The sequence below is a fragment of the Myotis daubentonii genome, chromosome 8 (genome assembly GCF_963259705.1).
Source record: "Myotis daubentonii chromosome 8, mMyoDau2.1, whole genome shotgun sequence".
Taxonomy (NCBI): domain Eukaryota; kingdom Metazoa; phylum Chordata; class Mammalia; order Chiroptera; family Vespertilionidae; genus Myotis; species Myotis daubentonii.
The window spans coordinates 54,595,323-54,611,248 of record NC_081847.1 but is presented as its reverse complement, the minus strand read 5'-3'; positions in this window follow the sequence as shown (position 1 = coordinate 54,611,248).

Genomic DNA, 15,926 nt, shown 5'->3' with positions numbered 1-15,926 from the left:
CCCTATTCTATGCCATTGATTTATCTGTCATTCAGTCCAACTGCGATGACATAGACATTATGGGATGCTTCAGCGTCTGGTGGGAATGGTGCCTGCTTATCACTCTTTTTTTTACCACGGCAATTTTATAGATATTATTTTATGGTTTATCCCTTAGGGATGCTTTATCAGGGTTTCCTGACATTTTTAAATTAATTCAAGTAGAATTGATGTCTTCATGATACGGACTCTCTACCGAAAAGTAGAATGTGATTTTTAATGCAGACAATTCTCCTTTTGGAACATCCGGTCAAGGTGTAAAGGAGTCTTCATGCGTATGTTTTACGTATCTCCTTAACTTTATTTCCCCATCACGTTGTTTATCTGATCATTAGTTACACATGGGATGGTGCTAATGTTGGGGTTTTAGTTTTCACCTGGGGGCCTTACTGAATTGTTTCCTAACTCAGAACATTTTCAGGTGATTGATTTCTTTGGATTTTCCAGGTGTCCGATCTGATCACCTGTAGATGCTGAACCATCGTCCTGTGGTCTTGGTTCCAGACCCACTGACAGACAAGCTTCAGTCCTACCAAAGTCACACAGATGTTTCCTACACTTACCTCAGTTTCCCCTTTCCTTCCTCATCATAATCGTCATGTCCTGTTTTTATGTTGTCAGCATCTTGGACTTGCAGTCGCTCCGCCAGCTGCCAGGAGTCGGGGGACCCGGGACTTCAGAGTGGAGAGGGAGCCGACATGGTCTCCGCAGGGAAACATGAGTCCTTCACCCGCCGTTCCCATCCACTTACCCGCTGCCCACTAATCGATTCTGTTCTTGCTGCTCCACAACTCCTAGTTCTCTCTTTCCTCCTGGTCCTTGACTCAACTTGTCATATCTGCTCATCTGGACTCAGCTCTAACCCCAGGGCAATGCTGTCACATCCACTGTCCAGTTCTCACTCCCTGTCTGATCCCCACGGACACTGCCCCAGAAGTCTGACTGGCACTGTGACTGGCCCCACCCCCCCTCCCCGTTCTCTGTGACTGCTGCTCAGTGTTCACCTGGATGCCGGGCCTGACAGGTGGGTGCCTTCCTTAAACCCGCCCTTTCTGGCATCACTGCCTGTGACCCAGTGTCCCAATCACAGCCACCAGTGGCCGAGCACGTATCTCCTGCCAGGCAGGGCCTGGACCTTCCATAGCCAAGCTCGTCACGACAGAATCCCTGCACCACACGTCTTGGTTCTGTTTTACTCGACTGCACCCTAATTATGGGTCTGTAGCTGTGCCCTGACCAGCAGCTCAGCTCCTTGTGTTCAGCACAGCCTGTGAGCTACAGTATCTGGGTTGTCAGTCAGGACCCAGTGGGTGTGTAGTTTCTCAGTGAAATGTCATGGATTATTTTGCTGTCCTACAGCACATCACGGCAGCTGTGCTGCCTCAGTGCCACTCTGTTCTCACTCACACTGCAGCTGACTCGCAGCTTGTCATGTCCAGGTTCCTGCCCTGCTCTTCTAGAGCAGCAGCCCCCTGGCCTCCTAGGTGGGCAGTCTGTCATCTAACAAGCCACTCACTGTGGCTAACCTTGGTTTCCAGTAACTCAGTGTGGTCGCTGGGGGGACAGAATCTTAGGGTAACAATATTAATGAATGCATTCAATTCTACAAAACTTAACGGAGGACTGAACATGCCCCAGACTTTGTGGTAGGCGCTAAATGACAATGATGATGATGATAATATATTCACGTGAGCTTGGTCTTATGCCAGGTACCTGAAATGTTTTAACTCCTTCCCTTCTCAACTGATGCTTTGAGACAGGTGCAGGTCTGGTGTCAGTTTTGTGATTGGGAACCCGAGGACGACGCCCCACGGCACGACAGCGAAGACGTTGGTGCTGGGCTCTGAAGCGCATGGCTTCACATGACAGGGTCACGGTTCTCAGGGTGCCAGCCCCTCTGGGACACCCCAGGTCAGTCCTTGCAGGGTCATCACCTCGTTGTGTGCTCCAATCATGCCCTCGATGGAAATTCTCTGCAGCCAGAACCGTCTCTGTCATTTTTACCGCTATTGCTCTGCTGTCTGGCATAGCCCGGTGTATACGGAGGGATGGAAACTGTTCTGCTGAATCATAGTCAGAACCTGACTGAGAAAACAGAGGCTTAACCACCACCCCACGGGACGGGAATACTTTGCTGGGTTCTGATCCTGGAAAGACCTGTCCCTCACAGCTCGCTGTGGTGGAACCGCGAGCCGGTGTGTCTGGGTCTGTGACTTTGGGGGGTGTGGTTTCTTTTGTGCAAGAGCTTTAGCGTTTCTTCTCCACACAAGCCCACCCATCTCCGTGGTGAGCTTGGGTTCCCGGCTCGGGCTTCCCTGGAAAATCAATGGTGGCAACAGAAGCAGATCTAAGACCCGGGCTGAGGAGACGATGCGCGGCTGAGCCGGGGAGCTGTCCACCCACAGTGACCTGCGGGGCAAGTCCCAGCCACAGCGTCGTGGCCCCGAACCAAAGAAAACACACCGATAAATGTTATCTATAAGTGTGAGAACTTGACATTCAAGAAAGCCAGTGACCTCACAGCTCATTTCCTCCCCGTACTTTATGTAAATACTTGCCCACCCCGGGCCCCTCTGTTCTCGGGCCCAGGAAGGTGTGGACGCCGAGGCCCAAAGCCGGGCGCTGAGCGGTCCTCTGCGTGCAGGCTGACGCAGAAACCGGATTTTTCTGGGTTTCCTGAGCTCCTGTGTCCGAAGGTAATCGATGCTGGTATTGTCGAGAGAACAGAGCCCCAGACAAGCACAGGTTATAACGTCCCTTCCCACGCGTCTCGGGGGTGTCACGCAGCAATGCTTCTCTAGGACTTGAACCTGGAACGTGTCATGTGGCCACGTGCACCGGCTCCCGAGAGAGCCAGGGGGTGAGGTTCTCGATGTGCCCCGGACCGCACAGTCAGGAGGGGCGTTCCAGGTGAAGTCAGAAGAGAGCAGCCGACCCCCTGAGGATGCTGATCTGTTTGTTACCGGAACGCTGGTGACCCTGGAGTGTGAACGTGCACACGGCTACTGCGCGTGGCTCCGTCCCCGAGGTTTGAGTTTTATAAGAAATGTTGATCGACTTTGGGAAACTCATCTGAGAGGGAAGCGCCACGTTTCCACGTTTCCCACCCACCGTTAGAAGCGGCTCTCCTCCCCAAACTGGCTGCTGGCATATGTTAGGGGCACAGGTAGCAGAGGCAGTTACAAAGCTGGCCCCCTGCCCGGCGTGTCCGGGGGGCGGGGCAGAGGACAGCATGCGTCCCCCTGTCTCTGCGTCCTGGCGCTGTCCCTGTGTGTGCTCACCGCCCTCCCACCTTCCAGTCTCTCCTTCCCATCATTCACCCTCAGAGCCCTTTCCTCCCAAACCCAGTCTACGTTTATTTTCCTTTTCTAATATATTGATTTGTTCATTTTCTGTTAAAAGGGAGGCTCCATCATCACAAAAGACTAACGATTCTTATATCGAATCCGAGCAAGGCTAAACCTCGTGCCCTAATTTAAAATTATGATCTAGGCTTTTCTCAGCACACACAGCTCCGCTCCTTACGTGGGAACGTCATCCAGGGCGCAGCTGGGGTCTCTGGCAAAGATGATCCGAGAGGCAAAGTTTACTGGTTGCACTTGAAAAAGAAGTAAGCAGCCAAGCTGCCTTCACGGGGCTGAGGGACCCGCCCGTCGGACCCGGGTGTGGACAGTGACATGTGTGGGAAAGCAATTCCCGGGAAACTCTCACGTGCCCATGAGAGATCGTGGGACGAGGGGGCGAGGGTGAGGACCAGATAAATTCTCACCAGCTCTGCATGTTCATTGACAAATTTTCTGTTTTTGCGTTGTTGCCCCTGGCCCCCTGGTTACCGGGGGGATGGCATTAACGTGGAGAGAAGGGCTTGTTCTGTGTGATAGATTCAAACAGAGATGACGCACTTGCCCACCGAGTATATCTAAGGAATTGAGGGGAAGTGCCAGGCACCGGAAGAAAAGGCTGCTGTAAATTCTGGCAGTTCTGCGAGGAGAAAGGGCTCTTTGTTTGCTGGGCTCACACTCAGCGTGTGGAATATTATGAACTGCGGTAGGGGGGTGAGGAGGTGGGGGGGAGGGTCGCACAGGAAAGAAAGAAAATGGGATGTGACAAGACTCCGGCACCAGAGGTGAGATGTTCAAGGCCTGGGAGAGCCGGCCGCATGCAGGGCACCCAGATGGACGCTGGCAGTTTCCTTTTGGGGTGCCCCTCCCAGACCCGGGAAAACGAGGCCACCAAGGTGCTGGCATGGTGAGTGTATGTGGGGAGGTCTTTTCTCTAGAGGCCATCGCAGTCCCCAGACCAGGCCCTGAGGGGCCAGGCTCCTGCTACTCACAGGGGGAGGCAAGCACCTCTAACAGCTTAAGAGATGCTATTCCAGAAACCAGGAGACAAGAGAGACAGATGTCCATCCTGCCGACTGGGAATTCGCTTTGCTTCAGTTTGCATTTCTGTGGGAAAAAATAAAGGCAAGAAAAGAAAAAAAAGACACACAAAACCCCCAAACACACAAAGCAAAATGAACTGGCAGCCTCCTGCTGCGGGCACAGGAAGGCGGAGCCCACGCCATCCTTCAGTGCCTCTCGGTACGTCCCGGTGAGGAGGACAGAGACCCCACCACAGGTCAGTTATCTCTCACAGAGATGCTCACACCATCGTGCCTGGCATCAGGAGGGACAGACAGACAGGGACCCAGTGACTGGTCTGGTTGGGGGCAGGGATCCCCTGTTTGCACCCTCAGGGCCTCCCGGGGGGATGGGGCCCCACCGCTGTGCGGCACACACACTCCCGCCAGGCCCTGGCTGTGCACCTGTCTCCCAGCTCCGCCTCTGACTCCCGGGTGCCAGGTACAGCTTCTTTTCTGTCAGAAGAGGTTGTGGAGAATCACCGTGACACGGCTGCTATTGGCCTTGTTTAATGAGAGGTAAAGATTATCCCACGCGATGACAGAAAGGCGATGCGTGCACCTCCAGCGCCTCGGTCAATCCCTGATTCTGCTGATGCTTTACTGTTGCTTGGGGGGCCACGGGGGGGGGGGGGGAGGCACTCACAGACAGGGGCTTGGAAAGGGACCCCGGTGTCAGGTCATTCATCTCATGTACAGTCCAGGCTGGTTGCCAGGGTGGGGTGGGGTGGGGTGGGCCTCTCCTCGGGCACTGTGTCCAGCTCCAGTGTTAACCAGAGCAGGAGACCTCAGTCCCGGTCCGGGTCCAATGGGAACACAGAATTATCACCCGGTGATCTGAAGACCCACACGCAAAAGGTCAGGTTGCCCCCAGCTTCCCAGAAGCTTCTCAGAGCCTGTAGAGGGAGACCTGACCTGCACAGGCAGCGGGAAGGGTGTTGTCCCAGGCAGGAGGCCTCAACGGAGGCCCTGCCTGCCTCCTTGCCCTGGAGACAGAGAGAAAGCTGGGAAGAAACCAGCGCCTTCCTTTCAAAGAGAAACTGAAGTGTCACCCAGGTGCTTCTCCCGTGATGTGGCCCCTGTGACCTTTTGTGGCCACCACCTGTCCCTGCCGCTGGGCACACGGAGTCACAGGGCCAGCGGGAGGATGGTGGGCCACGGCGGGTAGATGGGCTGCGGGGGGTAGACAGTCAGCAGTGCTGTCTCCTTTTATGGAAGAAGAAGAAGAGAAACAGCTCATGGGGAGACAGTGCTGTAGGGCATGTGCGGATGGCACCGCAGGGCCCCTCAGAGCTGCTCAGTGCGGGGACAGGCTGCAGCAGGTGAGGCCTCGGGAAGACCAGCTGCTCCATGCACGCAAGAGCGTTCACTGAAACGCTGCGGAAGTGCCTCTTCAGTTCCTGGAGAGGCCACAAGCGGCCCATTGCTTTGGCTCCAGCGAGCAAGCTCCCTATTAGCCGAGGCTCAGAGCCTGGCTTATCCGGGCTCTAATGGGACCTCAAAGTCAATGGAACCGCGAACTTCCGGTGAGCAGGGACTTGGCCCAGAGGCAGGTGGGCTTAGAGCATCGCAGAGCAGAGAAGGGCGGGAGGCAGGGCCAGACTGGCACGCAGGCCTGGGTCACAGCGAAGGAGACCCCTGAGGACTGTGAGGAGGGATGGGGATGCCCAGCGCCCACCTGCATCCCACACCGAGGGCGCAGAGCTGGCTGTCACCCGTGGCCTTTGTTTGGAGCGGAGGTGGTGGAACGAGAAAGTAGTCTCTTCTCTCCACTCTGGAGAACTTGCAAACTGGCTTTCCAGGAGGCCCACCGTCCGCCAGGGGTTATTTCAGGTTCTCAGTCTGAAATCAGTTCTCTGGGCCGCCGTCAAGGAGCCAGTAGGGCGAGGCTGCCTCCAAGGCTCTTGGGGGAATGGGTTTTACTGAGTTGTCACCTCCCGGTGGCTGCTGGTGACCCTGGGCCACAGGCGCCATCGCTACCCTGTGGTCAGGAGGCTTCCTCTCCTGTCCTCTGCTCTCATGGCCCCTCCTGCAAAAACACTCCTGGGGGCACAGGACCCACCAGATCACCAAGATAATTTCCCCTCGGAGACCCTTAATTTATTCAAATCCTCAAAGAGGATTACTCTTTTAAAACATGCGTATTAAAGTTTGCCTTTAAATTGCATAGCCCACCACCATCCCGGTCTTTTTCCATAGACGGCAACAGGTACAGGATCTGGAATTGGGACCCGATACTCTGGGGTCCTCAGTCCAGCTGACCTCCCCTCCCGTCTCCATCCATCTGGACCTCTCACCAGGGAATCCTGACCCAGTGCTCATCACTGCTGCCCAAAGACAGGCACAGACCCACTGGAGCCCCCAGAGGGACCCGGCAGGACAGCATTGTCCCAGCAGGGTTGCTACTGAGTTCCGTGAGCTCATTCCCTCAGCCTCACACAGGCACAGCGGCCGTTAAGTTCTGTCCCGGGGGTTTTGAAGCCTGGGAAAGATTTCTCAAGCTTTCTGTAGTTTATTTGCATTTCACCTGTAGGGTGGGTATGACCATAGGGCCTTCCGTCCTTATGAGGGTTACGTAAGGTTAGGCATGCACGTTCCTTAGTATTGTCCGCAGCCCAGTAAATGCTCAACGCATCTCAGCTGTGGACGCCCCCGTCGATGCTACGTTAGTTTAGACTCCGTGGGTCCCTGGAGTGAAACCTACAACAACAACAACTTTTCTCCAGCAACATGATAGCTTGGGCTCCTAAGCATAGATGCAATCCTACAATACCTTAGTAGGGACACCAGGGATCTCCGGACGCCACCGGAGGCTGCGACAGGGCCAGGCAGCATGGGTGACAGCTGACAACCTCACCTTGTCAATCACCAGGAGGTGTGTGAGACAGTGTCACACAGGAGCGGGGAGAGAGTGTCACCCACGGGACAGTGGTGGCCTGGGCAATTTAAAGGCGGACTTCAGTAAGGATGTTTTAACGTAGTAAAAAGTAAGACAAACACTGTGATCCTTTCACTCAATCCGAGGCATGAGGGTGTACAGGTGGGAGGGTTTGTGGGGGGCATACTTGCTCCCACACCTACATTCTGGTATCATGCCTGGTGCCCGTGACACTTAATAAGTATCTGTTAACCAGCGACCAGGAACTGTGAGCATGGAAGAAATGGAGAAAAGTGAAATGTTTGCACATTTTATTTGATACAATTTTCCTGATGTTATGAAATGCTGTTTTTATTTTTCATTCCCTCCCTCTCCCCCTTTGCTTCTCCTAAATAATTAAGATTGTAGAGGGACCCACTTTACCCGCCAGGAGAAAGATGCAGAAGTTTCAGATCAGAAAAACAAATTCGCAATCATAGAAGGAAGTCGATGGCAAGGAAAGATTACGTCACGGCACTTGATAAAATTTGTAACAACTTCCAGGCAAATCCTGAGAAAAAAGCCACTTGAATCACAGGGCTTCAGATAAAGATTGGAAGCAGCCAGTGATTATATTTCCCAACGTCACCAGAGATAAAAATCTCTCTTAAAATTCTTTTTAGACAGTTTCTATAGCTTTCCATCTTTTATCTGTGTAGTCAATCCAGACAGCCCAAGGAGCAGGTGTGTGGCAAACATGGTTTTTTTCATAGTTCATATTTTATTCTTATATTTTCAAACAGGAAATTTTGCCCCACATTTTAGCATCATGATGGTCTCTAACATTTCTTCATAGCTCTACGTTGTTAGATTCTGTCGAAAACTTTGTATATCTACCGATGGAGGCCTTCATATGCATGGAAACTGTTTTCTGTTGAAAGTCATATAGCAAGTGCGTTTTAGGATAAAAATTATATTATTGGGCAAGGTTATGGCTCTCTTGAGAAGGGGCTTCTAACCTTATTTTTTGTTCAGAGAATGTTACCTGATCCCAGAAAATCCTCCCAAGGAGTGGCAATCCCTCGCCTCAGAAGATACACTGCAAAACAAAACACTAAAATAGTCCATTTATTTATCTTTCATTTATTTAACAAGTTTGTATTGAGCACCTCCTCTGGGCCAGACAGAGGGGGATGCAGAAGGTCATGGAGGAGGTAAAATTGGGCGTGGCCAGGAAGTAGGGATGGGAAGGTTGGAGGTGGGGGGTCTGGACAGAAATTGACACATGGCAGAACCTCAGGTGCATCCAGGGGTCCAGGTCAGCACCCGCAGGTAGCTCTGGACAGGCCTGTGCCTGCCCCCTTCCCTCCTCCTCCACCTGCAGGAGGGACTTCCTGCCCGGGACACGGGCTATGGGGTCAGGGCCAAACCTGTCATCTCCCAGGGAGGACTGAGCGAGCCTCCATCCTCACCCAGAGCAATACCAGCGCCTTCCGTGCCCACACGTTTCTCCCAGAACACGTCCTCCACTCATGCATGGCCCCACCAGCCGAGTCCCACCAACAGGGCCCATGAGTCTGCACTTCCAATTCTGTCAGCATTTCCCCTCAAACTCTCTCTCTCAGTTACTGCATGGAAAGTCAAAGACAACTGTTCTTATAAATATACAGGGTGGGCCAAAAGTAGGTTTACAGCTGTTCATATGGGAAATAATACAATAATTAATAAATAATAACAAGAATAAATCGTGTTTCACATACTCACAACTGTAAACTTACCCCTGAATGTTATAATTAAAATATATTAATAAAATAGAACATTGAAAATTGGACTATTTTGGAAAAAAGAAAATATTTACATAAATCTCTTTTAAGGGTTTAAAAAATATGGCATTATATGGATATCATTCTAATGAATTGGTAAATATTTTCAATTTCTCTTTCTGCAGGTTTGTAATCAGCTGAAGTATGTCATGGAAATAAAGTAAAATACATGTTAGGGGGTCTCCCCGCCCCTCCCCCCATCACCCATTAGTCTACAAAATCGCCTCAGCAGCATGTCATTATTCTAGAGTTAAACAGTTAAACGTTTTATGCGGGAACATCAAAACCCTATATGCTTCAAACACCAAACATTTTTTTAATGGCTTTCAGATAAAACAATTTATTTATGCAATTAACAGCAACATGCAATTTCTAATAATTAGCAGATAATAGTTATCTGCAAAGTACTTTATAAAATTGCCTTTGAACTGCATCCGTTCTGTGGGGAATCGCTGAAAATTGGACTATAAAATTACCAGAAAATGTACTGCATTAACAAGAATTTTCTGTATTCAGTTTCTCTTCAAATTTATGGGCTCAAATATTTGTAAACATTTGGTTTCATTGACAGAAACCCTAGCCCCTCACCTCTCGAAAGAGGGAAAATGCATTGTGCAGCATGTTTGGTGACCACAGGGCTTTTATTTTCTTTATTTTAACTTTGCTTTCTGCTCTTTCCCCACCGGCCCCCACACTGAGGACATTATATTGTTATTATTTCTTCTTGGTGAATAAAAATGAATGCCTGATCTGCCATTATTGGTATTACACCAGTGCTCTCTACATCCCTCTCAGAAACATACAGTGCATTCAGAATTGTAAGCATTTCTACTAAATCGAACTGTCTTTGAAGAAAAACAGTAAAAACATTAGGTAAATATGTTGAGCAGGCGCCCAGAGGACCTTGAACTTGGAGGGGACTTTCTGCCCCGCCTTGTCCTCTGAGAGACCCCCGCTGTGTCATCCACAAATTCTCCAGTTCTTCTGGGGTGTTGGGAAAGGCCACATAAAGGCTTAGGTGAATGTGCAGCCAGGACATCATGGAATAAACCCCAGGGTCCTTTGCCGAGGTGAGAAGATGAGGCCAGGAGCCCTCAGTGGCCTGGCTGGTGGCCTGGACTGGCCAAGTGTGGCCACCGAGACCCTCCAGCCCAGCAGCGCCCTGAGCGCCACACTCCCTCCCAGCTGCCGGCCTGGTTTCAAGTGTCTTCAGGAGGTGAAAGGAAGCAGATCCAGACCTCTTCAAGGGTTTAATCATGTCGCTTAATCATATTTTAAAAATGTACTGATTCAAAGTTGGATAGTTGTATAAAAATAGTGTTTTTTTTAACTTGTCATTTCATGCCCCCAATTCTTATATCATGTGTATGAATTAGGCAGATAACTGACTTCATTTTCCTCTTTACTGAGAAAATTGAATATTCTCATATCATATAGCTATAGAGATTTTTTTTTGGTGGGGGAGTATATGTTTCATATTTCACAATTAGCACACATCTATATATATAAAAAGCCAGCAACTGGAATGCCGTAATGACTGGAACAACCAGTTGCTATGATGCTCATTGCGGCTAGCAAACCAGCCCTATATGGGGGTGGGGTGGGGCTGGCCGGCCAATGCCCCCCCCACGACCCTTCCTCCTGGCCAGTCCCACCCCTGAATGCCGCACCCCCCCACCTCAATAGGGGGTGGGGCTGGCCAGCCAACCTCCTGCAGCCCCTCCCCTTTCTCGGCCCCATCCTAGATTGGCCTCCCTACCCTGATCAGGGGCAAGGCCAGCTGGCCAACTGCCTGTAGCTCCTCCTCCTGGCTGGCCCCGCCCCCAATTGGCCCCCACCACCTGCATCAGCCCGGGGCCCCTCCCCTACCCAGCTCTGCCCCTGATCAGCCCCCCACTTTGATCAGGGGCTGGGCCAGCTGGCCAAACCACCCATAGCCCCTCCCCCAGGCCGCTGGCCCCCGATTGGCCACCCCATTCTGAGGTGGGGCTGGTCAGCCCACCGCCCACAGCCCCTCCCCATGGCTGGCCCCACCCCCAATCAGCACCCACTACCCTGATCAGCCTGTACCCCTCCCCTCAGCCAGCTATGTCCCTAATGACCCTCCCCACCACACCAACCCCCACCCCATTCGGGGGCCAATCACCCATGGCCCCTCCCCCCAGCCAGCCTGGCCCTGATTGGGGCCCCAGTCAGGGGCAGGCCAGCTGGTTAACCTCCAGCCATCTCCTCCTCCTGACAGGCCCAGCCCTGATCCACCCTGATTGGGCCTGGCCTGCTGAACCCCACTCATGCACAAATTCATGCACTGGACCTCTAGTACTAATATAATGAGATTGACCATTTCCAAGATTTGGTGACATTCAGTTTTAAGGAACGGACTACTTCATATTCACACACAACAAGGTATACCTAACAGGATTCGAGAGAAGGTCAAAGAAGACTTGACTAGTGGGAGCCAGACAACAGGCAGTGTTTGTGGAGTTCCTCATGATCAGCAAAGTAGTTTTAAATCCAGTGGTTAATGTTAACTAAAAATGACCTTGAAATACGTATATAAAACAGATGACATTACTATTGTTTCTACTTAAGAAGAAACTGAAAATCAGGGAGTTTAAATGAATTGCGTCTATGGAAGAGACTGATAGACTTAAATACAAAGAAGAAAGAGCAAAGGAAGAAAGTGAAGATTTCAGGAGGTTGTTCCCTGTTTTCATATGTGCGCTCCAGTGCACCCCCATGGCAACCTGATGCACAGGTGTGAACACCCTCCTTTTGTAGTCAGTCCTGGAGACCAAAAGTGGGGGTGTCTTGAGTGCCCAAGGACCACCAGCAGTGGGTTTGGGCTTGGTATCGAATTCCCCAGCATCACACATTTTCCACATCCCCTTCATGACGGGATATAGCTGATGTAAATTTCGTGATTGTTTTTAGCATCACTATTGTCTGTGTTCTTGAAATTTATGGTTTTCCAAAACAAGGGCTTGTGCTGAGGAAACAGGAATCCACTGTGCGTGCTAATGGGCAGGATGACAGGGGAAAACTCCCCGCCACCCTGGCTGATCACGAGCCACAGAAACTGCACAGGGAGGCACAGAATCACCCCTGAAGATGTGAGGAAATCGAATCTGAAGCCGCAATTTTGTTTTCCTCACCACCCCACTCCTTGATCTGTTGTAATCACTCAGCACAGTTAAGACAGCAAATCACATTACCAACCTGCTCAGATCCATGGCATATTAAGAGCCTCCCCGTCCCCAGCTCCCGTCGCCGCGCTGGCTCCCTCTGCGGGGTTATTGACATGTGTTCTTAAGACGGCGGCATGTTTTATTGACTTCATAATTATTCCGTGTGTGTGGTTAGTTTAGTTTATATGTATGTGTAAGCTTATTTTATGCTCTTTAAAATGTAATAAAACTAAATTATATATGATTCTCCGAGAGCAGAGAGGGTATTGGAGGGGAGTGAGGAGCTCTGACTTCCATTGTCTCGAGTCACTCATTTAAAAACACAGAGGCCCCTTAGTATGCTAGTTGTTATGAGAAATTAAAAACATGGCAGGCAAGCCGTGCCTTCAAAAACGTTCATAGCTGGGAACCTAAGCAAACAATGCGTATTGAGTACACACAGCAGAGCTAGAAAGAGGCAGCGAACAGGACAGGGCCTCACTGGAGAGACCATTCTCCTCTGACTTCAAGATCCAGGGAGTGTTTACGGAGGCAGTATTTAACTGGATTTTGAAGGTTATGTTTAATTTTGAGAAGCAGAAAAAGAGACTATTGCTGAGGAAAGGAAAACAGGAGAGAGAAACTTGTTGGAGGGGAGTTAGTGGATGAATCAATTAGGACACAGAGGCAGAGACCCCGATGGAGAGAGGGGTTCGATGTGGAGGCTGACTGTCGCTCAGGCGTGGGGAAACCTCAGCTTACATCTCTCAAGAGTCTGGAAAATCTGGTCTGAGCGCTTATTCTTCAGCTTATTGACAGGGCAACCTGTATTCCCAATGAAAGCCTCAGTTTTCTGATCTGTAAAATGGGGTTAAAACAGTTCCTGCCTCAGGGTGTCATTCAGAGAGTTAAGCAAATAGCCGGGAACTGTGCTTTGTTAAAGAAGGAAACACAGAAACAGCTGTTGAGATTGCCTGGTGTCTGTGTGGAGAGGAGGAGACAGGAGGAACGCGTTCAGAGATCAGGTAAAGAAACGTAGACCAGTGAAGAGCACAGAGAAAAGCTATCACAGGATCGAGTGGGACTGCTTTTACTAAAATACTGGAAGAGAAAGGGAAATTGAGGAAAGAACTGTCAAATAAAAGAAACTAAATCTTGAGGATTTGGGGAAGTCTCAGCTTAACCAGATTACAAAACACACTAAAAATAAGAGACTCACGCCCAGCGGCATAGCTCAGTGGTTGAGCATCCACCAATGAACCAGGAAGTCACAATTCGATTCCCAATCAGGGCATATGCCCGGGTTATGGGCTTGATCCCCAGTTTGAGGTGTGCAGGAGACAGCCGATCAATGATTCTCTCTCACCATTGATGTTTCTATCTCTCCCTTTCCCTTTTCTCTTCCTCTCTGAAATCAATAAAAATATATTTAAAAAATAAAAATAAGAGAATCACTAACAGGAAAGTGTGTCCTGCAGCAAAAGCCGAGGGTAAGGCTGTCGAATCTTTTGCTAAAACCTCAGAAAGATCAGTGGGCCCAGTAGTCAGTCACTAGAAGGCTCTTCGGAGCACATATGGGTGCGACACAGAAGTCTTTTCAGTCAAACCACAGGGCATCTAGGAAGCTTCCAGCATTGTTGCTCAGTCATCTCAGCCACAGCCACAAATATGACAGAGTTCTGTACGAAATCTGTGGATGGGCCTCCTGTCTAAGAGCTTGTCCCTGTGACATACACAGGAGATCCGCAAGGTTTTTGAGAATTTCCTATCAGCAAACACCATCAGCGTGGCCCAAAGGAAGAGAGAGAGAGGACAAAATGAACGAAGGCTATAAGATTCCCAAATTCAGACTAAGAAAACCACTCAGCAGGAAATGAGTGCTATCTTTCATGAGACAAGAGAAATGACTCACAGCCACGAGTCCTAGAGAATTGATCCCGGACCTTGAAACCTAATGAGTTTTACCATTTTGTTTTCTCCCCTTTGAACCAAAATGTTTGTAATTGGCACCTGTACGTGCCACCACAGCATTGTAATTTGAGAGCAGATAACTTGTTTCTAGTTCCCAGCTCCACAGATGGGGAGAAAACTTTTTTCCTGGGATGGATCCTACCCAGACTCCTGCCCGTATCGGGTTTAGATGATGAGTAATGGAAACTAATACCATGTTTTAGAAAAATATAATACAACATAGGATCAAGAACTGCCTCTTGTATCCAGTAGACAGTCAACAGACTTCCTTGCTTACTGTTTATTCAAAGCAATGTGCTTAAATACACAGCTACACATTGATTTGCAGGTAGTAGTTTCCACCGTGACTTTTAAGACCAATATAAATGCAAATCCAACATGAGAATCTCGGTGAACTTTTATTTTCTTTTTGGAATAAAAATAAAGATCATGATAATTCTTCACATAAAAGATTGTCATAATCCCATATTTTATGAAAGTTATTCTCATCACCAATTAGCAGAAAGCTATTTACATATACATTTTAGACTAGTATAGTCTCATACAGGCTTTGGGAGGTGAAATGAATCCAGCAATATTATATCATTTCATAGAAAAGACACACTCAGGGGAGAGAAAGCCTGTCTAAGGAGACACTTCGCCCTAATGGCTGGTGGGGAACAGGGCACAGCTATCAGAGTTTGACGCCTGCCTTGTGGGTCAGCTGTGGCCAGTCTCCTCTCTTGTGACCTTGAGTGACATTGCACTGGTCCCCACTGCACAGGGAACTGGTGCCAATTTATGGGAAATCATTCATTGTGCAGAAGGTCTCCATTAGGTGCTGAAACAATACAATTCTAGAGTTATTATGATACTGTACCCACAAATGGCATAATTACAAACCAATCCCTAATTTGAGAATTCTGGAGAGTTCAGAGAGGTCAAATGTTTAATTGAAATGGAATATTTAAACTAAATTGCTAGCGTGCGACTTCAATATTATTGAAGTACTAATAAATACATTAAAAGACTGTTAGCAAAAGTACTTCCTGCTGAAGAATGATTGTCGCCAGAAACACATCAGCTCGGTTTGTAATATACAGAGACTGTTGTTTCCAGCTAATTAAATGCATGCATTTTTGATAGCACTTAACAATATGTGGTTAATTATTATTATGCAGGGTTTGTTCTATAGCATTAATTATGATGAACTCATTTGGCTTTTAAGGGGAAATGTGCTGGTTTGGGGAGGTACAGTGCTTATGGCAATATATTGGAACTTGATATGAAAAGCAAAGCGTTTTCTAAAAAGGTTCTAACATTGAGACAAAAAACAGAGTTGAGGGAAGGATCTCTTAGGTTTGACATCTTTGTACCATCACGTTAATTCTACATTAAAAATCATCACGTTTATTCGAATCACCGAGACATGCAGCCATGAGATGAGTCACAGTGGCTGGACTCAGCTCTGGAGTTACCACAGTGATTGGAAACATTTCTGGTCCCTTAAACAGTGTTCCCGTGAGTCACTGAACCTGGCGCTTCTCCAATGAGAGCTTCCTCCCCGTCAGGCCGGGGTGGTTCTCCCGCCTGAGTCAGTCCCCGGAGATGTTAGAACGCACAAGTGTTCAGACCCAGACCCGCACACCACGCCTGGACTCAGGGGGTCTGCAAGATGGGGCATTATC